Source organism: Myzus persicae, unplaced genomic scaffold (assembly GCF_001856785.1).
Source record: "Myzus persicae strain clone G006 unplaced genomic scaffold, MPER_G0061.0, whole genome shotgun sequence".
NCBI lineage: Eukaryota > Metazoa > Arthropoda > Insecta > Hemiptera > Aphididae > Myzus > Myzus persicae.
The window spans coordinates 15,468-39,461 of NW_019104033.1; the positions used below are offsets into that span (position 1 = coordinate 15,468).

At 29.8% G+C, this 23,994-nt stretch overlaps 1 protein-coding gene across 1 annotated transcript in view; it reads left to right on the top strand.

The window, feature by feature from the left end:
* The first annotated feature begins 5,974 nt into the window (after positions 1-5,974).
* LOC111037826 (transcription factor mef2A-like) overlaps positions 5,975-23,994 on the top strand; it is a 63,076-nt gene continuing 45,056 nt past the window's right edge. Inside the window, exon 1 of the mRNA XM_022320604.1 lies at positions 5,975-6,104. The gene's annotated coding sequence lies outside the window, so the exon portion shown is untranslated. The remainder of the gene's footprint in view (positions 6,105-23,994) is intronic.

The following is a 23,994-nucleotide window of genomic DNA, read 5'->3' on the forward strand; positions in this document are numbered from 1 at the left end:
TTAACCAACCCAAATGATTATGTCAAAAATAACTTACATCAGCAGTTACAATTTAAAATTACCTTTAATATTGGTTTTTTTTCTTGTAAAGTCTGAAAGATAAATTTTTAATTTTCTCCGGCTCCATTGTGACCTAATACACAATAAAATATAGTCTTTTAGTAATAAGACCGTGATAATTATCGTAAAACTTACATTTCTGTCACTTTTTTGACATTGGTTATTTTTAATTAAAAATATAATTTAAAAATTGTACGACTGCAAGACTCATTAAAAACTATTGATTCGACTTCAAAGCGGGAATTACAATGAACGTTATAAAAATATACGACGTTCTTTCTAGTTGTGTGAAAACAAACTTTGTGACTTGTTTTTGAATGAAGACTACGAAAATGTTACAGAATAAACCATGGATGCGGGTTGTTTTTACTTCTAGCGTTTTAATTTTTCAATCTGTTGCACGACTCCCATTTACATAAACATGTAGTGTGCACTTAAATACCTACTAGCTGACACCTCTATGAAACGAATTCTGTTTACAATAAAATAATATCATATTATTAAAAGATTACTTAACTACATAGGTATCATGTTGTTCATAATCTTTTAATGATTCGATTGTTAATCAATTTGCAGGTTCGACGTATTTAATTGTTATTAATAATTATTATTAGGTAGTGCATTTCTTTGAGGTAGGTACATATTACACAACTAATTTATTCATAGAGAATAAATCATATAAGCCGGGAGCCATATTCAAACATCAATAATATTTACGTTCATTATTATCGTTAAACAATGTATAATGATAGAAATCTAAGATATTAAATATTCACTAATACCGTTCGATTAATTATTTCGTTTTACTTTTTGAATGCCTTTTATAACTTTATTCCTTACACGCAATATATCTGATCTTGGATATAGTGAATATTCGTTTTAATGGTTTTACCGCGAGATTTGTTTGAACGATTTTATAAATATGGATCGATTTCCAGATCAGTTGTAGGTAAACACTAAGTAAAGAAGTTTTTGACTTACAATGATTTAAATGATAACCCACGAGAACTTAAGAAGACATTTTTTCGAGTAAGTATCTACTTTTTACGCTTAAAATGTTACTAGGTCACTTGAATTTTCGAAGCGATTTTTAATTTATATTTTTAACGTAATTTTGTTTTCTGTATTAAACAAAATTCCTGTAAAATTGTAGATAATTGCTATTGGTACTAATAGGTGGACTGAACCGTGAAAAACTCATTAGGTTAATGATAAGTGATAACCTATTAGATTAATAAACATATGTATTTTTATTAGCAAACAATATATTATTATGACGTATATTATGTAGGTAACTTCTATCTGTTGTCGCTTAACATAGTAATATATTGGAATTTAATTAGGTAATTTTGAATGAAAAATATTTTTATATTATTGAATATTGGAGTTAATTATAATGCGAAACTCATGTTGATAATCAACTGTAATAATAAACTCATTGTATTAAATAGTAGGTAACTAACTGAGAACACATAAATAATCAAAATTACATCAATTTAAATTTAACTTCTCATAATTCAGTGTTTTAGGCTAGATGTAAATATATTGTAATATTAAAAATGGTATTAAATTGAATCAAGGAATTTAAACTTAGTGTTGGACACAGTCGGTTAATGTAAAAATGGTTCTTTTCCAAACGAACTTAAAAAAAAAATATATAGTCTTAATTTTCTTAATCTTAAAGCTAAAAACATAAATTAATTTTAATCATTAAAATATAGTTTAGATTCTGTACAAAATGTCTTTAAACTATAATTGTAATGAATACAAACAATTACTAATATACCTATATTATTTTTTTAATTATGTCTAAAAAAATAACCGTATACTAGAATTTTAGATTCCTCATTGAGTACTGACCAATGAATGTATTGGTTTCATAATGATATGTTTTTTTTGTCTTTTACACTTTTTTTAGTAGGAAAAATCTTTCAACCCTTAGCTCGGAGGGAGTTTTCTGGTAGGAAATTTGATTTAGTTGGTATTTTGGGTAGAGAGGAGAGAAGTCAAAAGTATAATATTTCTGTTTGAATAAAATGAAAGGTGTTAAAAAAAATGAATAAATAAAAAAACATTTGAATATTTCTATGCATATTGATCAAAAATGTATTTAAAGTTGCATTTGTTAAAAATGTGTACATTTTTCATTTTTAATACCTAGTTAAGCTTCAGAATTTAATATAAAATTATTCATAAGTTTTTATTACAACAACCTGAGAATAATAACAATACTATATGATAATACAGTTATATATTATCATCTAATATAGTACTTACCTATTATTACCTATATAACTGTAATTACTAATAATACAAATTTTTCAATTGTAGCACTATCAATTAATCAGGTACAACTGTACAAGCTACAAGGCCGTCTGCAGATATCTAGGTTTTCGTGAGGACCACGTTCACTGCCCTCGACGTAATCGCATCTCCTTCGTCTGTCCGTCCGTCCACAGTCGTTTCCGGTCTGTCCCCTGAAAAAAATATATCCATCCTCTGTTCCCAGTGAAAGTTGTAGCTATATATACATGCCAGCATGCTTTACACAACAAGTATTCGTTTTCCACACACAGAAACATAGAATCTAGTCGTGAGACACCGCGAGTGAGTGTGTGTCCAAGTCGCGTGGGTTTGATTGATCGGACGATCTTCTCGCGTGATCTCCCCCAACGATGACGGTCGCCCATTGTCTCCCTCGCCCCTCTCCTCCACAGTTACCTATCTGCAGTTCGCTCTAAATGGTCCGACGTGCAGGACATATTATATTGATAACAATCAAAATTCTCTCCTCTAACCCCCCGCCAAACAATAAATACTGACACTCTACAGCGGGGCATTCAAGTTTGGACGCATGCGAGAGTACATCGCAAATTATAGCGACCTAACATTAAAATAAAATATGCACCAACATAATATATTATGTCGCTTTACGCATTTAACATATCATACAAATAAAATAATAGACACGTCGAGACCTATGAACCAGAAAAATAACATAAAATTAATCGAACCGTAATTATATTATATAATATGTGTATAATATAGAATTATAATATATAAACATATATCATCTATTTTAAAATTAAGAATATTAAACAATCAGTAACTAATAGGTATAATATTAAATGGACACGACTTTATATTTTTGTATTTTTTGTAATTATTAATATATTTCTAAACATTTTATTGTAATAAATTGTATTCCGTTAAAGTATACACTTAATTTAATTATTTAAAAATTGCATTTATTATGTACTTTACATTATTGTAAGGAAAAAGCAATTTAAACTAATAGTCTACTTTTGATCAATAATATTTATATTTCAACAATCTATGCGCATTTCTTGTCGTCTAATCGTCTATTCTTCTGAATCATTGTTTGGTGCATCGATGTTCTGAGACAATTATTATAAATATTGACTATAGTCTATAGAATACTATAGTCATTAGTAAAGTATATTATTTTTGATAATTTATTTTTGACGTAAAATCTACATAAACTAGATCTTATAATAAAAATGAGATACCAGGCTGTTACAATTTACAATCGAATTGCAGTCTTTCACAAAATCTTTTTTTTCAATTATATAATTGGGATTAATTATAATAATAATGCCGTTCGGATATTTTTAGAGTTTATAATTAGCAACACTTAATACACTAAGCTCATGTATTAAATTAAATCAATAATCACGCACCTTACTTGCACGTGATAGTTTGAATTTTATATTTAACGGGATACTAAAAAGATAACCTATCATTGCATCATTAAACATAAATCTTATTGGTTAATATATTATATACACTTAACTTCGATAAAAATGTAATGATTTTATCGATCTGTAGGTATAAGTACATAATTTTATGAAACAAAAAGTTGTACCATTTTGAGATGTTTTTATATAATATGTTGTTAATTATTTGTGTAACATAATATATTATCTTGTATCATCTTTTATCACCAGCGTTGAAGTTACCTAAAGTATGAAAAAAAGCAGAAATCTTTTCCAATACCTATTATGGCTAAGACACTAAGTTAGTGATAGATGAAAATTCAAGCTTTTATTTTAAATTTTTTACAAGGGCTTCTATTTTTACATTAATATTGGTATAGGAATCTCATTTTGAATTTTGCATACTATGAAATATTAAAATCATTTTGCAAGAAGACTAACAAAGCATACAAATTATAATAATAATATATTAAGTGCAATATTTTTGCTCATTTCACTTTGTTAAGTCAACAAAAAAAATGTTAATCAATCATGTAACAATCGGTATTGTTTTATGAAACGGATCATCTTTTAAGGTATTTATTATTTGACAATGGTTACATGTCATATTCGAATTTCCTTCTTGTGTTTTCAAACACTTACAACTATTACGATAAATTCACCCATAAAACAATTGTCTGAAACCAGCTACTAAGAAATACTTGTGACAATTTAATATTTATAACAAAAACATGATATGGATTGGTTAGGAGAGCTACCGAGAAAATTACGATAGGTCGGTCGTGTGAATGTGGGTGAAAATAAATTCATGTTTAAAATACGATAAGCCATCTACAAACTCGCTACAATTTTAAACGTAATTTTGGGACACTGGATCAGTGAATATTTAAATGTGCTGCTTAGAAGTCGAACTCTTGATAGACACCGATACATAGCAATTCAACAATTGATATACCTACGATCTAACAAAATATAATATTATCATTATATGTTATACATTAAACAATCTCTTCAATTATCTATGTATACGAGTGCATGGCAGGTTCGACGTAGGTGCTTGCGTAATTTGTCAAATAATTATAAGAATCTGTTAAAACCGCAATTATACACCGATCGTTATTATCGTCACTAGAACGCATAATCATTTGTTGTTTTTTTTTTGTTTGTTTATCTCCTTCGTCGATAGCACTCTCTATTCACACACACACGCACACACACGCACACACATACACACACACACACACACACACACACACACATACACACACATTAACATACGCTTATAACCTCAACGTTTTCAATCATTGACACGGCTTGCCAGCATCGGAGGTTATACGCATGTGTCGGGGCCGCGTGGGCGATGGAGTAAGACGACGACGGTGTTAAACAATGCGGTACATATGTATACGCGGAGGATAGAACGAGATGGATGGACGCGATAAAAGATTTATACACGGGAGAGGTGGAAATAAATAATAATAATAAAAAAAAAAATAAGACTTAGTGGCAGGAAAAATCATACTCCGGGTAATGCGACAGTAATATACTCACTATACACAGGTGTATAAAGTACTATATACCATACCATACCACTACTACTACTACTACTACTACTACTATTCATACTATTACTACTACTACTACTACTACTAATACTACTACTACTACTATTACTACTACTACTACAACTACTACTACAATGATATTATATTATTATATTGATATACTCTCGCGCACACACAGCCACCGACGCCGCCGCCGCTGGTTATTGAATGGAAGGAGGAGAACACCGTAAGAGAAGAATGAGCCCGGCGATCGGGTGGGATCCAATCTTCAATGTATGCAACAGTTTCGCGTTCGCCACCGGGTGTATCAGGTTGCACGTGCTAATGAGACGTGGTAAAACGTGACACTTGTCACACGTTGACGCAAAAAAAAAACTCGCATTTTTACTAGCTTAACTATACCCATCATAATAATATAATGTATCGTAATAACATAATGTCAAACTTGTAATTTTTTTTTCTCTACATTTTTCGTTTACATATTCTTCCCCTCCGACTCGTAGTACGCCGCTAAACAGCGTATTGTATTAATATTAATATAATAATTATCCGCGTTGCTGTCTCCGACGTCGATTCGGTCAGACGAAACACGTAGTAGTGTTTTCCTCACGGGCTACCCGAAATTTCCAAAAATATTCCATCATCATGTACATTGGACGGTCCGGCGACGGATAAACTGCACCGATATACGCACCGTGGACAGCAGCTGAAGTACCTGGGAATAGCCGAAGTCATTACTGAGGTCAGTGTGTACAACTATGATATTGATTACCTAATAATAATAATTTACCTAAAGTATTTATAATTTTCGTAGCTGATTTATGAGACCTATTGTATACACATGCAATATTACTGCTTATATATTGTTTTTTAACGGCGTCCCGCCAAGTCACGAAATGTGTCTGTGTGATGCGATCCGTCGGAAAGGATATGTCATTATATGTGATAACATTATCCTGTTCAAATTTTTATGTTTGAAATAATATAACATATTATGCAAGTTTAATCTGCAATAATGTACAATTATAATAAAACTGTATCCACAAAACATGTATACTGAATTCGTAATACGTATATTTGTATACGTGGATTTATAACTTCAAACAATAATTCAATAATAAATAAACTCCGTATTAATATAATAATAATAATTTAATAGTACCTAATGTAACATAGTACTATATTATGTTCGGCTGAAATATAAATATAATTGTAATACACAAAAAATATTGAAAGCAATCACCTATCACACATTCAGGGTATTTACATAACATTGTCCCCTAGTACAAATGATAATTTTTTTAACAGTAGTAGATAGTTTGATTTTAAAAATAAACTATTGTAAACATTTAAAAGTATAAAAGTATAGAAAAACTGAATATTAACTATTCATTCTTAGTTTATGATTGTATAAAAATTTCGGTTTTTTTTTTTTAATTTTAACTAACCTTACTTATAAAGCTTCCAAAGTCTAAATCACATAATATCATTATTATGTAATACTTATATAGCCATATAGGTACTATTGTACAAAAATCCCCGAGTATGTTTTTCATCGCATCCTGTCTAAAAAACAAAACTTTTTCTAAGAATTTTGTCCATCTACAGGTCATATGCTCCTTCATTATTATAACATAATATTTATTTTTTACTCACTGTGTGGTAACGAAATCATGATCCATCATGGTCTTATACCTAAATTATAATTTATACATAAAAAATAAACCCGTTTCGCGTGGTGCACAGATGGTTCGTCTTCTTTGCATGTCCGCACGTCGTATACGGCCATTTTTGCGGCTTTTGCGACCGACGACATTCGCGTGCCATCGCCGCCGATAATGTACACGCGATCCATACCTAAAAAGAGCCTTAGTTGAAGAAAATATTGAAAATTATAGTAAAGTTTCATCTCAATCGAGCGATCTACATACAGAAAATGATTGGAGATCAGTTTTCATCTGATCAACATGGTTGTGATTGTGCTTTTAGCTTTCCACCATATGACGAGTATACGACGTCTATTTACGACGCTATACGACAGGGCACAGAATAAAACTATACTNAAGTATAAAAGTATAGAAAAACTGAATATTAACTATTCATTCTTAGTTTATGATTGTATAAAAATTTCGGTTTTTTTTTTTTTAATTTTAACTAATTTCAAGTCATTGTAATATGTTACAGTGAATGAATTATTACATTAACTTCAACATTATTATAGTAAAAAAAATATTATTTTATTATGAAGCAGATACATAATTTGGTTTTACAATTGGCTAGTTAATTGTATTGTTTAAAAACAAACGTATATCGATGAGATGGTGTTTTAATAAAATTAAAGCAACACTTCATATAATATTATACTAAATTGGCAATGCTACCATTAAAGTTTTGGATAAATCATAACTCTAAAAGATTTATAATTTATTTATTTCGGATATTTGGATATTTGGATAGAAAACATATCTAAGTATTGCACATAATTATATTTATAACTATAAGGTGTTACTATAACCATTGAAATCATAATACGATATAAATTAATTTTAGGTTTAAATTTTATAACTATTATTGGAATTTATGCAAATTTATTAAAAGAAATAATTCCATCATCGGTATATGCACATATATCATTATATCTATAACGATTAAAATGTTTCATTATCATCCGATATTACGATAGTACATATCTTGTTAAAATTTGTTTTCTTCTATTTCTATTCATTATACACAAATTATCAATAGCCCAAAATTAATCTTTTATCGTACTTATTTTTAATGAATTGGGAAATAGTTGCATGCGTAGTTTTTGCATAATGGCTATTTCTGTTTCCGATTATGAGTAACTAGCTTACATGCATTTTCGGACAACTATCGCTATAAAATAGTACATAAAGTAATTACGGGTTCGTATTGAGTCTTGAAATTAATGACATTTAAAAATAACAATGTATTCGAGACGAAAAGCAATTCCGATTTCAAATTGATTACACAACAAAGTATAATTAGTATAATTTTACAAAGCTCACTGTGCGCGATGTTTCGTGTACCTATAGTAACCTTACTTATAAAGCTTCCAAAGTCTAAATCACATAATATCATTATTATGTAATACTTATATAGCCATATAGGTACTATTGTACAAAAATCCCCGAGTATGTTTTTCATCGCATCCTGTCTAAAAAACAAAACTTTTTCTAAGAATTTTGTCCATCTACAGGTCATATGCTCCTTCATTATTATAACATAATATTTATTTTTTACTCACTGTGTGGTAACGAAATCATGATCCATCATGGTCTTATACCTAAATTATAATTTATACATAAAAAATAAACCCGTTTCGCGTGGTGCACAGATGGTTCGTCTTCTTTGCATGTCCGCACGTCGTATACGGCCATTTTTGCGGCTTTTGCGACCGACGACATTCGCGTGCCATCGCCGCCGATAATGTACACGCGATCCATACCTAAAAAGAGCCTTAGTTGAAGAAAATATTGAAAATTATAGTAAAGTTTCATCTCAATCGAGCGATCTACATACAGAAAATGATTGGAGATCAGTTTTCATCTGATCAACATGGTTGTGATTGTGCTTTTAGCTTTCCACCATATGACGAGTATACGACGTCTATTTACGACGCTATACGACAGGGCACAGAATAAAACTATACTTACTCGAAAATATTTACATCAACCAAAATAAAAAAATAAAAAATATATATATATTTTAAATCTGTGACTCTACAATGTTATTATGTGATATCTCTGATGCCTTAAGGTATATTTGTATACCAGAATGTATAGCTTGTTTTCCAAGCTTACACGTCGAAAACTAATCGGTCGAATAGTCTCGAGATTCACGGATGGTGACATATTATATTTTATACTGCAAGCGTCACAGTCCTTGATATGTGTTTTATTGTATCATTAAAATATATTCAATTTAATACTATTATAATATTGTTACATCGCAGTTTAGGAAACATATTAAATTGTTCATTCATCTTCCAAAGAAAACTTAATCATAAAAGATACCAGTTCAAAATGTTTTCGTTAGGCAGTACCTATATTGTTTTATTTTGGAAAAAGATACGTTTTATATTGGAAGGTAAATGTATGTACGCTAAAAATACCATTGTATACGAAAAGTAAATAACAGTCTTTTTAACCATAGATCTCTGCCTGTTAATTAATTTTTTTTGAAAAGTCGATTTCGCTATGATTTTTTTTTATCAATGTATTTATTTGATTATAAATATTTACATGCATTTTAGACTGTTATCAAATAATTAAATGGTTTTGTTTCATTTTAAATTCAATTCATATTGTAGATAATATTTGTTTATACATAATTAATATTTTTCATTGAAATTAATTACCTTCTTTAGATAATACAGTTTTTATTTTCAAGACTTGTATATTTTGTTTGAAAACATCAGTTACTATATTATTATAACATAAAGTTTTTATATTTTCTTATTGCATCTGTGTTCTTAAAATTATTAAAATAAAAAGTATTCTTAACCTCGTCATGCAATATGCTATAGATTAAAAATGTTGTAAAAAGATATTTATAGATTTAGAGCAGAGAATTTAATGAAAAAAAATGTTTAGTGTTAGAACTTTGAAGTAACATTTTTACAGTGTAAAAAGTTCAAGGGAAGTTATTGATATAAAGATCAAGATTTTACTTTAGGGAAGGAGAGAGGACAAAACTAGAAATCTCTAAAGAAAAACTTAACTAAATAATCAAGAGAAAAAAAAACCTGAATATTTACTCAAAATCAGTTTTAGAAAAGACCAATTTTGATTTTCTTTCTGTAATTCTTAAGTGGATAACCATAAGTCATAAAATAATCAACACATTTTTAAACTTGCAATTTTAAGGCACAATAAAATGTTCAAAATATTTTATTTCATTTCGAGTTAGGTACTTAATAAATTTGAAATTGACTATTTTTTTGAAGTTATTGTCTTATGTGCTTAACTTTTTGCTTGTGTCTATAACATGCAATATACAATGTTCCTTCTAAGTTATTCATTAAGCAATTTATTCAAAAATATCATCAACAATATTCCTACCATTATTTGAAGTTTAAATTTTGACAATATTTATTGAAGTCACAAAATTTTCTTCTTATTTTACAAAGTTGAAAATTCATAATAGTTTTAATTTAAATATCTTAAATACTGCAAATGAAATACTCTCTTCCTCATAAGTTTTTTAGAAATTAAAAAAAAAAGTTTGGAGTAAAGCCAAAAACATTTTTAATGAGGGTTTTAAATACAAATTTTGACAAAATATTTGAACGTATTATTTAACTTTTATCTTCAAAAGTTTTTGTTATTGATACAAAACTATTAATCGTAGAAACATTATACTATTACTTTATTCCTTAAATAATCATTTTATGTTTCATCTTCTATACTTATATTACACAATGCAATTTTCAAAATATTTAGAATAATAAATGCAAACTATGAATAGATACTTATAATTACTAGGTAATGACAAATTAAATTTGGTTTTATAATCTTTATTTGTGAAGTTGAATAAATAAACAAAACTTAATATTTTACGTTTATTAAAATGGATATTAAAAAAAAATGTTTATAGATTATTGAACATTATATTTTTTCATAATATATTATGTATTATTTTTTGTGACAATGAAACCATTTTAAATTTTTAAAATTTTTTTTAACCATATGCTTAAGAAATATAAATTTATAAAAACAATAGTAGCTGATATAGGTACATTTAATAAATGCATTATGTTATTTTATTCGATCTATAATATACATAAATTCAAATAAGTACTCAGTAAATTGCTGTGTCTTATGTGTTAATAATATATAATAATGCTTTTAAAAGCGTAGTGAAAAACTCATTATGGTTGATTTACAAAAAAAAAAAAACGACATATGTTTCCAGAAAAAAAGAAAATAATGATTCATTGTTACACCGTGTAATATACGTAGGCACGTAATATACGTAGCTCATTTATTTGTGCCGGAAATGCGTATGTGTCTTGATAGTTATTTAATTGGGGGGTAGCTTTTATGATTCAGTATCACGTTAAAAAATATCACGAAATAACACTTGATTTACATCGTGTCATTATGTTGACATTATACAATTTTTCAATTTAAAACAACGTTAATATTTCACAGAAAATTCGGTGAAATTCGTCACGATTTTTAAAGTTTGCAACTATGTTATAATATCGAAACGAGTATCAAATTCACCAGCGATCGCTCATTGATAGTATTAAACATAAAAAGGGTTTAATGTGCAACTATAAAAAAAAATTGAACAGTAGGTAGTTAGATCAAAGATTTAGGATACAGTAAAATATCGATATATTATTATTTTTAATTTAAACAGATAACGTTAAAAAATGATTTGATTCAGAGATTGGTTTACATAAAAATATTTAAGAATATCTAAAAACATCATTTTTTTTACATTTTTTAGAACCTTTTGACATCGACTGAAATTCTTTGCGATTTCTTTTTAACAATTATATTAAGAAATACTAAACACTATGGATTTAAAATGAAAGCGGGTCCAATTTGAAATCTATAAAAGGGCGAGATGAAACATTTTGAACTCTTACATTATTATGAAACTGTTAACTCCCCGCTTTGCTCAAAATAGAAAATTCATTTTCACAACAAAAAAAAACTCAGAAGTTCAGAGAATATTTTTTTTTATGAAATGTTGTTTTAATTTTAAATATTGCATGTATTATCTATCAAATTTGTCAACAACACTTTAAAATATTAAAGCTATAAAATATTATTTTACGATTGGCTATTGAAAGTATTGTAAAATTATATATAAATCAATAAATCTATATATTATATAAAAATGAATGTCTGTCCGTCTGTCCTTTATGTTAGTCTAAACGAATAGATCGATTTTGATGAAATTCTTTAAGTGCTTGAGTGGTTGGCTGGAAGATTTAGATCCACAATTGAACCTTGTAGGTCCAACCAGGGGAGGTGCTCAAACAGGGATTTTGAGATTTACGAAGGAAATTTTTGTTTATAAATGGTTTCTATTGGTTATAGGAGAATCATTAATGTATTCAGTAGAAATAAGTTTTATTTTCGTTTATTGGTTGTCATTGGTTAATCGGGCAGATCAATTATATAAGCATGCATCAAATCGAATTTTCTCACTTTGCCTACAAAAGTGGCTGAGTTGCACTTATATCCACTATAAGCAGCTTGCCTCAATCAAAATAAAAAAAAAAAATGAAATACTAATAAAACATATTATTTATATAGAGTTACCCCACCATGCGAGGTCCGCAATCCACCACAGGACAGGTGGATTGCATACCTGCTAATATACTGCTCACATTATCCCAAGCGAGTATCATATAGAGTATGCATTTTTAACGGGCAACAAAATGCGCGGAATCAACTAGTATAATATTATAATCTTTCATAATATAGGTATTTTAAATTATTGGAAGCGATATGCAAACTTTAATATTGGTACACAGTTACAATAAAGCTATAAGAATTATTATTCATAATTAATACGGTTTGAAACCAATATTTGTTTTCTTAATGGAATTTAAAGTTTTTTACAATTTAGATGGGGTTGTGACTGTTCTGAGGTTGTTTTTAATTGATTGTAGTCTTATAACGACCGTATACTATCGATATTCGATAGAATAATGTGAAACACGAATGAAAAATTAATAAACAGGTTAAAGATATTTTTTAAACAATATAATGTGGTTTTCCAAGGTTTCTTTGAGATTTCGGGAAATTTTTTAGGTAGTTAAAATACGTCTTATTCTTTACCACAACATAAAAATCAAAAAATTCGAATTGAAAAACTTAAATAAGCATATTTAATCAAAATTATTACATTACCTGTACGACCGTTAATTTCCACAACGCTATATTTGTAGTACAAATAAAATAAAATAATGAAGGTTCACCTATAAATATTATAAAAATCAATTTTACTTTATTTAATAACATTTACATAAATATTTCTCATATTAGTATACTTTATTAATAATTGTAACATTCGACTTTATTGCCTAGATATTGTTTTTAATAAATTGCACATGAAAATTAATTTATGAATTTTGTAAAATAAAAAACTATTAAAAATTGTTGAAAAATGGTTCTTAATATCTTACAATAAATACGATTATAACCTTGTGATCATAAAACTTTTGATGATTTTTCAGTATTTGGAAAATTATAATATAAATAGGTACTTCTTAAGACATCTTATAAAATTATTTATTGTAGATATATTGACATGTTGTGTATTTATTACACACAAAGTTTGTAAATTCTACATTGATAAATATACACAAATCTTCATAAAACATCTATTATTTCGGCTTATAGTACAACAACATTTTAATCAGTAGCCAAAGAACAAAATTTTAGAACAATATAAGACCCACTAAACTACTACAAATCGAGAGTAAGCATTTTTTGTCATACTTTCAATGTCGCGTGCTATGATTGAATCGCTGGCGCAATATCACACCCTACTTGCTGCTGCAGTGTTATCAGGTAGTTGATAACCTAAACGTAGAGCGGAAACGATTTTTCGACGTTTCATCGAAACCACCGACTTTGCCGACGGTCTTTTGTCCGTAACAAGCCCACGGTCGGCTAAGTGGTTTCCCCGGATAACAACAACGGACAAGACGTGTGCGTGTGTGTGTGTGTCGCCGCCACCGCCGTCGAATGTGTACGTGAGTTGTTATTATATATTATAAGAACCCGTGTGTTTCGGTATCACTTTTGTCATGGTCCGTATACATGAATGAATTCCGTTGCGTCGCGGTCGTGTGGTGGGACGGACGGTGCAGTGGAAGAGTGTAGGGCACAAGGGGAACGACGGTACGTAGGGAGTCCCGAGGGGGCGATGGAAGGGGAGGGCAGGCCGAGGAATGAATGAAGTTGGAATCCATAGTCGCGGCGTGCATGCATGGAGCGATTTCACACTCGGTTTGTGTGTGGCAGGCCAGCCGTATCGGTACATCAATGGATCCGACACCGGATGCATCATTGATCTCTCATCGTGAAGAAAACTGTCCGGAAAACTCGCTGTACTTATACGTTAACACACACACACACACACACACACACACACACACACACACACATACGCACGCACGCACGTTCAAGCAACTACCACTTCTCCGGTAGAAGAAAATATTTCTCGAAAACTAAAATTATAGTATAATATATCGTTCCAATATACGCTATAATATTATTATAACTAATAATAATATTTTCCGTTTACAATATTTTTTTTTCGTATGTACAGTAACGTCAGCTCACGAACCACGATCCGGCACTTGTCTTTATACATAGTGCACGTTTACCATGCCAATGGATATCAAACTGATAATATAACATGAATATTTTTGTTTGAATGTGTTATAAATGATTAAGCTCTTAAAATTTAATTTGAGTCGTAGCTTTATAAACAATATTATAAAAATATATATGCTTTTTATATATTAAAAATCCAAACATCATCAGTTCTTCAAATTTCAGTAATATAGGTGTTGGATAGTGGAATGTTTTTTTTTATTAGATTTTAGTTTTACTATTACAGCTCAACAATTATATAAATAGTGAAATGTTATAATATTAAATTCGAAAACAATATTACATTATGACACTCAATTAACAATTCTTAACGTTGATAAAAAATATTTTATTTTTACAAAAGTTCTTGTTCTTACTTTTGTGAATTGACACAAAATGTGGACGAATAAATTATTATACTTGTAATTCCTATATTTTTTAGTGTAGTGACTTACGGAAAAATTTACCAAATGTAATGTTCATTTCCCATAATACATCTTATAAGTATACTAATTTATGTACAAATACAAAATATTATATTATTTAAGTTAGAAGGAATGTTAATTATTGGTATTGGTTAGTCGTCTTACCGACGAAAAATTTTGTTAAAAATCGTTTGATGAATAGTTCAATTAAATAAAATGTTATTATTCATAGTAATAGATAGGTTCATTAGAACCTTTATTACATGATACAAATGGGTGTAATAATTGATTTATATGTATCATAGGATTGTAGGTACATTTTGTAGACAAAAAAATATTCAAAACTTAACTTATTGATTTAATAATGATGTTAATCAACTCTTTTACGGCACATTACGTTGGTCACATTGTTTGACATAATTCTCAAACTTTTCAACTCGTGAACGTAATGTTTTTTATAGAGTAGCTAAAAATTCGTTAATGATGTGAACACCCTTAAGTAATTTGGAGTCATTCGGGTCGACTGCTTTCACAAATATTAAATGCATTCATAATAAATGTGTGTGTATAAAAAATATAGGTATATTATTTACAATATTTACTTATGGTGGTTGTAAGAAAGAATTTTGGTTTTGATAAACATCTTAGATAACGCTGTAAATTAAAATGCGATTTTAGTTCAAGTTAGGTACCTACTCATGGGTATTTCATAGGTCCATATAATATGTTTGACATGATTGACTTTTCACATAATTTGTATTGTGTACTCTTATGAACCAATAAACCGTTAGGTAATTAATACAAGTATTAACGAGATTTATCAAAATGTAAATACATTATAATTTGTTGTTAAGATTACTGCTATTTAGTGGTTTTGTATTAGCAAGTAATACTTGAGTTTGGTTTTAAATCCTTACTTACTTATTAATTTATATTTGATAAATCTATAAAATATAGTTGTAAAAAGCAAAAATACCAATAATAAAATATGGTAATCAAAACAATTACTAAAAGTGTATTATTTTTAGATTAATACTTTAAAATAAATTAATTTAAAATGCAAATATTGTATTAAAATAAATCAAAGATTTGCATTTAAAAAAAACAACACATGATACATAATTATTATTTTATGTAATTTACTTATTCATGACATTATTAAATGATAAAATATAATATAAATCAAACGATATTATGGTGGTAAAGTAAAGTATATATCTTAACTTCTCAGTAGGTTAGGTAGTAGGCAGGAATAATGTATATATATATTATCCGTCTTAAATATTAATTTCTACACGTTTCGGAATTTATAATTAAAATTAATCGCATAAGTACCAATGATAAATTCAATTTATATTATAATTCTACGCACGACGTATAATAATATGATGTCATGTGAGGACATCATAAACTCGACATAAAGATTTAGTCGGTATCACAATACACGAGATACGTCAAACGTGTTATAACCGTAAAATCGCATATAATATTATGTCGACGACGTATACCGATTACGTATGGTAATTATTATTATTATATATTGTATTATGAAATAATCGTTTTAACGAAAATCAATATAATATTATAGACTCGTAATAATATCGCGTGAGACGCGATCAGTCGACGTGAGATATATAACATTGCGTGATTGTAGAACGGCGGACAACCCATTTCACCAATCCATTTTAATAATCCGACAATACGTTCCATACCACTGCCAACTCCACCACCGCCACCACCTCCACCTCCACAAACCACAACAACAACATCTTCCCCGGTGTACTTTACTTGCATGACTTGCCACATGACTTCTCCGGACAGCGCGGGAGAGACGACCACGGCGGTGTGTAGACATGTGATGATAATTTAGATTGTTCAAAATACGCTTTATTGTGTTAATAATTTTGGTGACGGATCGGTTCTGTTCAATTCTCTCTCCCGGCCTGACTCTCTATCGCGTATTGCCACGTCTCGAATATTATACCGTTGCAGAGATGTCTGTGCATAATTGCTTATAGGGGATTAAAACGCACGATATGCCCTCGGAGTGTATAGTGTATATGTGCGGCTGAATCGCGCGTCCCGGGGTGGGTGGATGGTGGTTGCGGGCGGTGGCACGCAAGCGGGGTGGGTGGGGTGTGGCGGTAGGGGTGCACACCGCCACCCGCTTGAAGGGATATAAGAAAAATAAGAGAGAAAATAATTAAAAAATATAAATTAAACGTCGTATTTACATACTCGGTTAAATCTCCGGGGCGCATGTATATATAAGAAGCGTGCATGATTGCCAAGAGAAATGAGTTCGTTAAGAAAACTGCGGGCCACCGGGCGCGGGGTGGCAGGGGATTCGATGGCAGAAGGACCGCGAGACGAGGGGATATGGAAATCCTTATTTTAAAAAGGGTTTGGAAAAACTTCGGCACGCAGGGGTGAACGGAGAAAGACGGAGAGAATTTTAATTTCACTTGAGAATGAAGAGAAAACATTTTAACAGAAATAAGAAGGCAACGGGGGTAGCGAGCGTCAGCGGTGGAGTGTCGGCTGAAGCGACGGGCGGGAGAGGCGGTGGTGGAAATTAGAAACGGGAAAACTGCGAGGGTAAATGATGGGACCCGTCACAGACCGCCCGGCACGAATATAAAATCTTAAAACCCTCTCTCTTTTCCATTCTCTTTCTCTCTCTATCTCTCTCTCCCCCTCTCTCACTCACTCTTCCTAGGTATCCCCGTCTCACTCTTTCATATTCTTTCTCTTTTTTTCTCTCTGGGTCCACCGACCCCCCAAAAACCCCAGCTCCCCGCTCGCTTCTTTGCTTCCTGAAAGTATAATATGTACACGGCACCAAAGTTCTTAATAATGCGTACACCGGGCACACGGATCTTTTATTTCTTTGTCTCGGCTTGTATCCACCACCCTCGTTCACGTAATATACAATATACATATACATATATATGTATATAAATATACGCTTTGATTAGCTTTTAAAACACTCGATGAATTCCTCGGGGCTCTAATATAATTCAACCATTCTCCACACACCCATACCTATTTAAATGAAATCCATTACTCTATCCTCTACGATTTGACCACCGCAACTGTTGTCCCGTTACGATATAGGTGTCGATCCATGTATACCTAGTTGTGGTAATAAATACAATATAACATGTGTAATGACTAACGAAATACAGTGATGGCTGTCGAGTTTTTAAATTTTTTAATCTTTTACGAAACGACGTCAAATGTGTTATATGAATATTATACATAGAAAATATAGTGATATAAATGTACCTAAAACCGTGGTAAGGAAAGAATAACACTGTTCAGTATCTTGTACTCAAGGGGAGTTTTTAGGGGGGATATGACCACGGCAACCCCCATTAACACTCGTTATATTAAATTACTTTGTGACAATACGTAAAAAAATATTAATATCATTAATGTTATGTTTTGCATAGATATTCATGCGATTATGAGAATTTCATGATTAGCCTATAATGTTTATTAGTTCATTTTTTTTGTTTTTTTATAACCTCAACTATATTTTAATTTCTTTTTAGTTATTACTTATAACTTATTAGTTGTATAGTGTATATATTTCGGTGAAATCTCCCTTAAAAAGATCTTAGACACACTACTGAGCCACGGCGTGATCAAACCCTTGACGTGCATGTCTCTATTCTCACCAGTTAACGCAGCCAACACATTATGTAACTGGGAATAATTCAGTACAGGAAAAAAAACGTAATTGCTCTTATTATAATTTATCGGGCTGACGTCGTTTTGTTTTCTTCAGTCCCGCGTACAACTGCATAGTTTTGAATATTATTGTTTATGTAAATGAAAGCAATTGATTTCGAGCGCATATTCCCGGTATACATGAATAACGTATGATTCATTATACATATATGTGCTGCGTACACGATTAACATTTGAGAAACGAAGATCGTTCATGGTTTTTGATTTTCCGTCCACGGCGGCGTGTGTGTTGAAGCATGTATAACAGCATGACCGATAGATACAAAGCCACTCTACCTGTATGAGCACTTATTAATTCTGTTGTTGATGCGTACATTATATTATATTATGATGGAGGGAAAAAACGTACCCGTATTATAATATAATATTATTGTCTGAGTACACCAAAAATATTACGTCTAATGTTATTCAAGAGAACTAGGCTACGATTCGGAAACGCACAAGTATGTAAAGAGGCCCTCGGCCGTGTAGTAACATAATAATAATATGCTAGTATGTATGGAATTATAGTCAACAGCTGTGATGGTGTAATATGTGTTTTGTTTGCAGCTCAGCGGTGTTATAATAACATACCTTAATAATGATCGTTATTGCGCGCCGCAATACAGGTAGTCGTCATCGATTAGTTAAGTGGTCGAACTTCAGGCCATAATTTAATATCGATAATGTCCAAATATAGAATATCTGGATAATTCCAAACTCGGGGGCACGAAAAAATTATAAAGTTTAACGAATGAAAAATAACTTGAAAGTGTATAGAATATTTCAAGGAGAAGTTCTAGTTAGAAGAACCTGCCTCTAAACTAATTTACTTTTATCATCTAAACATATTTCTCAGTTTTCAAAAAAAAAAAAAAAATGTGCACTGCACGAATTATAGCCACGAAATCATTATGATATCTATTATATGCGATCAAGTTGCTCGCGTATCTACTCTGTAAATAGCAGGCACACTAATTACGAATTAGAATAACAACATATTAACATAACACCGAGCTTTTCATATAATGTATAGTTTATTTGTATATTTAAATATTATTATTTTACATAGTAATTTTACAATTGTAGGTAACTGTTTTAATTTAAAATGAATTTCCTTATTAATTTATTTTGTACTTATCACATTAAATCGTTCGAATTTCCCTCAATTTCCATTACACATGTACACTATGTACATGAATAACAAAGCTACAACATACGTATTAAAAAATAAGCACCTGGACATCTCATTGTTGTTCGTAATTAATGAATTAATGAAAACACAATTTTTAATACGTAGGTATATGTCAATATATTTATTATTTACATCCCATGCGTACTTTGTTTAATTTTATCAGATTTAGGTAATCTAAGTGTTGCTTTGTCATTTGCAAAGTGAAATAATCGTAAAATAATTAATGAACTCTGACGACAGAGGACAAAAATAATTCAGTTCTGTTTTATAATAACCATATATGAAAATGTTTAAATAAATAAATAATTATATATTACTAGGATACGTATTATAATATTTTCTCCGCCGTCCACAACTAAATTACATTATTATAATAGTGCTGCCCTAATTAAACACACACATACCGTATACCTATTAAAAGCATTCCAGTCGTATCATATTCGGCACAAATTCTGGCAACCACGTTTGGACAACATAATATTATACTATTTATTATTATTATACTCAATACAATACTGTTATTTTCACTGACCTAACCGCTGTATAATATGGTAATGATAATAATAACAATAATAATTATAATATGTTTATCGCATACTTGTAATAATAATATGTAGTATAATGTACTCTAAAGCTGGTAAACTCGCACGTTTTTCTCTTCATATACGCATGAGCTCGGGTCGCCGAATAAATATTGTTTCGGAGAGCCCATAAACCTGCGGTAAGCAACCGCATAACCTGTTTAACCCGACTCGGACCGTGGTAGTTAATGTGCCGCATAAATACGATCGTGCGACGATATCGTTTGTACAGAGCTCATATATATATTGGTGTTAAAAGCGCAATATATGCCAGTAGGTAATAGGTACCTACAGCTGGCATAATCTGGACGGCGGACGCACCGCGAGGAGACTACAAAAAAGCGTTCATAATTATTTTAAATTTATTTTTATTAAATTTACTAAATTTTATTTTTAATTTTTAATTCACATTGGTTTACGCTCGTCTTGTTGTTATTATTATTATCGAGCCAATAAACAAAAACAAAATACAAGTATATTTTTTAATAAAAGTTAATAAATTATCATTGTTTATTCAAATACGGCACGAAATTTGATACACAATTTTACTTTTATACACGTACCTATGCTATAATTTGGTTGTGTACGATTCGAATGTGTTTGGTACCATATTTTTAGCGCGTTTGATCGATTTCAATGCATTATTCATGAAAACTGTGTACTAACAGAGGTTAATCCCCTTGTTTTTAACACCGAAACTCATATCTGTATCAATTGCAAAACGATTATTCTACAAAATATAAAAATAGATAACTCATTTTAAATCCCCATAAAAAAGTTCTAGTGAGAATTGTACATTGTTCGCCAAAATAAAAGCAACAAGCGCAGGTAAACTATAATTGTAGGTAAGTTCCTCACCTAATGACATAAATACATAATGAGTAAATGTCTTATTATCCTTCAAGTATAATAAACCTACATCGGTTAAGATTTTTAAAAGCTGTATTCCACACATTTTTACTATTTACATGGTATTGTTATAAATTATAAGTGTAGCCAACTCCTAAGACATATTATTGTAATTAATGATAAAAACGGTAAAAATAGATATAATATATATTAACGGTACAATGTGACCGGGACAACTATTTGTTACATAGATAATCCGACATAATTGGTTTATCGCATCAAAAAGTCAATTTAAAATTATAAAAAGTGGACAACAATTTGAAGAAACATTTACATTTTTTTCTACAGTTTGCACCACTGCAAATTCACACTATAAATCTCGACCTTAAAAGATAATGCCCGAGTCTCTTTGCTCATTATTGTGTCCGCAAACAGAGGACATATTACAGAGTACTTATTTAATCAACTATTTTGATAGTGCTTCTGTTCTAAATTTCTGTGTTTTACTGTTTATTAACTTACCAATAGACACATCGAGTAGACATCTGTACAAAATGATATTTGAAACTGAATATTTTGAAATATCTTTAATGCAATATGTGATAGTAATCGATCGATCAATCAATACCAATTTTTTGAAATATTTTCTATTTATATATGTAAGTCAAAAAATTTAAAAACGATAAAGATATTTTGTGTTTTTGAAACTCACAAAAAATATTTATCTTAATAAAGTTCAGTTTGAGGTACTTCATAAAATATCGGCGAAGAAAAACTAAACTAAAATGTCACCTCTAAGCGACCGAACTGTCAACGTTGTTAAATAGGGAAGTGTCCCGTCATTATCTTCTAATAAGAAAGTGCTATAAATTATATTCTGCTGGAACTATAACAACTTGTTAGGTTAGATCTCCGAATAATAACGGTTATTCAATAATTTTATTGATTCAAATCTATAACTTTAAAATGCAGTAAGGTTTTTAGACGTGAATAAAAGCAAACCCATGCTATCTGTACAAACACCATTTACTGTTTTTGAGTTTTTCAAAAACTATATCATAACAATATTGTCATTATTAATTTATGTTTATTGCATATTTTATTATGTTACGAGTTATTCAACTGACTATTCTAATGCATTTATTACATTTTTATTTTTTGTGAACTCGACATCACCATTACAAGCTAATGCTAATAGGCGATGTATAACCATAATTAATTGTGTTTTGTTTTATATTATGTTTTGATGATATTCTTGTGTCCTATTTGGTCACAAAAATAAACAATATTGTTATCATTATTATTATATTTGGTGTGTGAAAGAGGGGTGCACCGAGGTAAAAACTTTGGAGGAAAGACTAACACATTTAGGTTTATTAATGTATTTCCATATTTTAGTATAATTATTTTTGAGCGAGCTTTGAAATATTTTTAAGGATGTGATTTGTCTTTCTAATCTGAGCTTTGATTAACCTATTATGTTGATGATACCAATAATAATTATGATTACAATTGTTTTAAAAATACTTGTTTACCACAACGAAGCATACTATAACATATTATATTTAGTCCACAAATTGTGTAGTTCCCAATATATTTAATACACCCACTATAAAAAACATTTTATTTTTTTTTTGTGGTTTGAGCTTCATTAAATTCACATATTTTCTCCTTTAATTTATCTATTATGCATAAGGCAACAGTTTTTGTAATTTTATGTAATACCTATAACACAATGACATGATCTTCCACGCTTGTTGACTAAATTACATATACCTACTGCAATTAGTGTGTGTTTTTCAATTAACTCGAAACGTAATCGGTATAAATCGATCAGTATAGTTTAAAATATAATATTACGTAAATATTATGTTATATGATTTATTACAGTATTAAATAAGTACCTGAGTATATTATATGTATATATATTTTTAAAATTGCTCTTGTAATTTGTTAGTATCGTAACTACACGGTGATTATCAATCTGTATTCTCTTTATTTATTGTGTAAGTACATATATTTTAAGCTATTTTCAAAAAGTTGTTAAACATGGTAAGTAGGTATATACAGAATAAATATGGGTACTATGCATAACATAAATAAATAAATCATACAATTTTAAAACATATTACTAGGAAATCGCAGATACGTATTAATACTGTATTTAGTGAAACGTCTCACAAAATATTAATATATACCATCATCGCTTGACGCCTAACTCAAAGTCGCAATAGTTTTCAAATGTTGTATTTTTTTGTTTTTCTTAGTTAACCTATTGTTGATTTTTATACTTAAAAATCCACAGTTGTACAACTCAACTTTATTATCTTTCGTTTATAAAAAAAAAGTCAGTGTCAACATAATAATATTAGGTGTGTGTACTTATAATATAGTATCACGAAAGTGTAAATTAAAATATATTAAATTGTTAATTATTCATATATTACAGTATGTTTGTATTACGCGTTACGTAAAA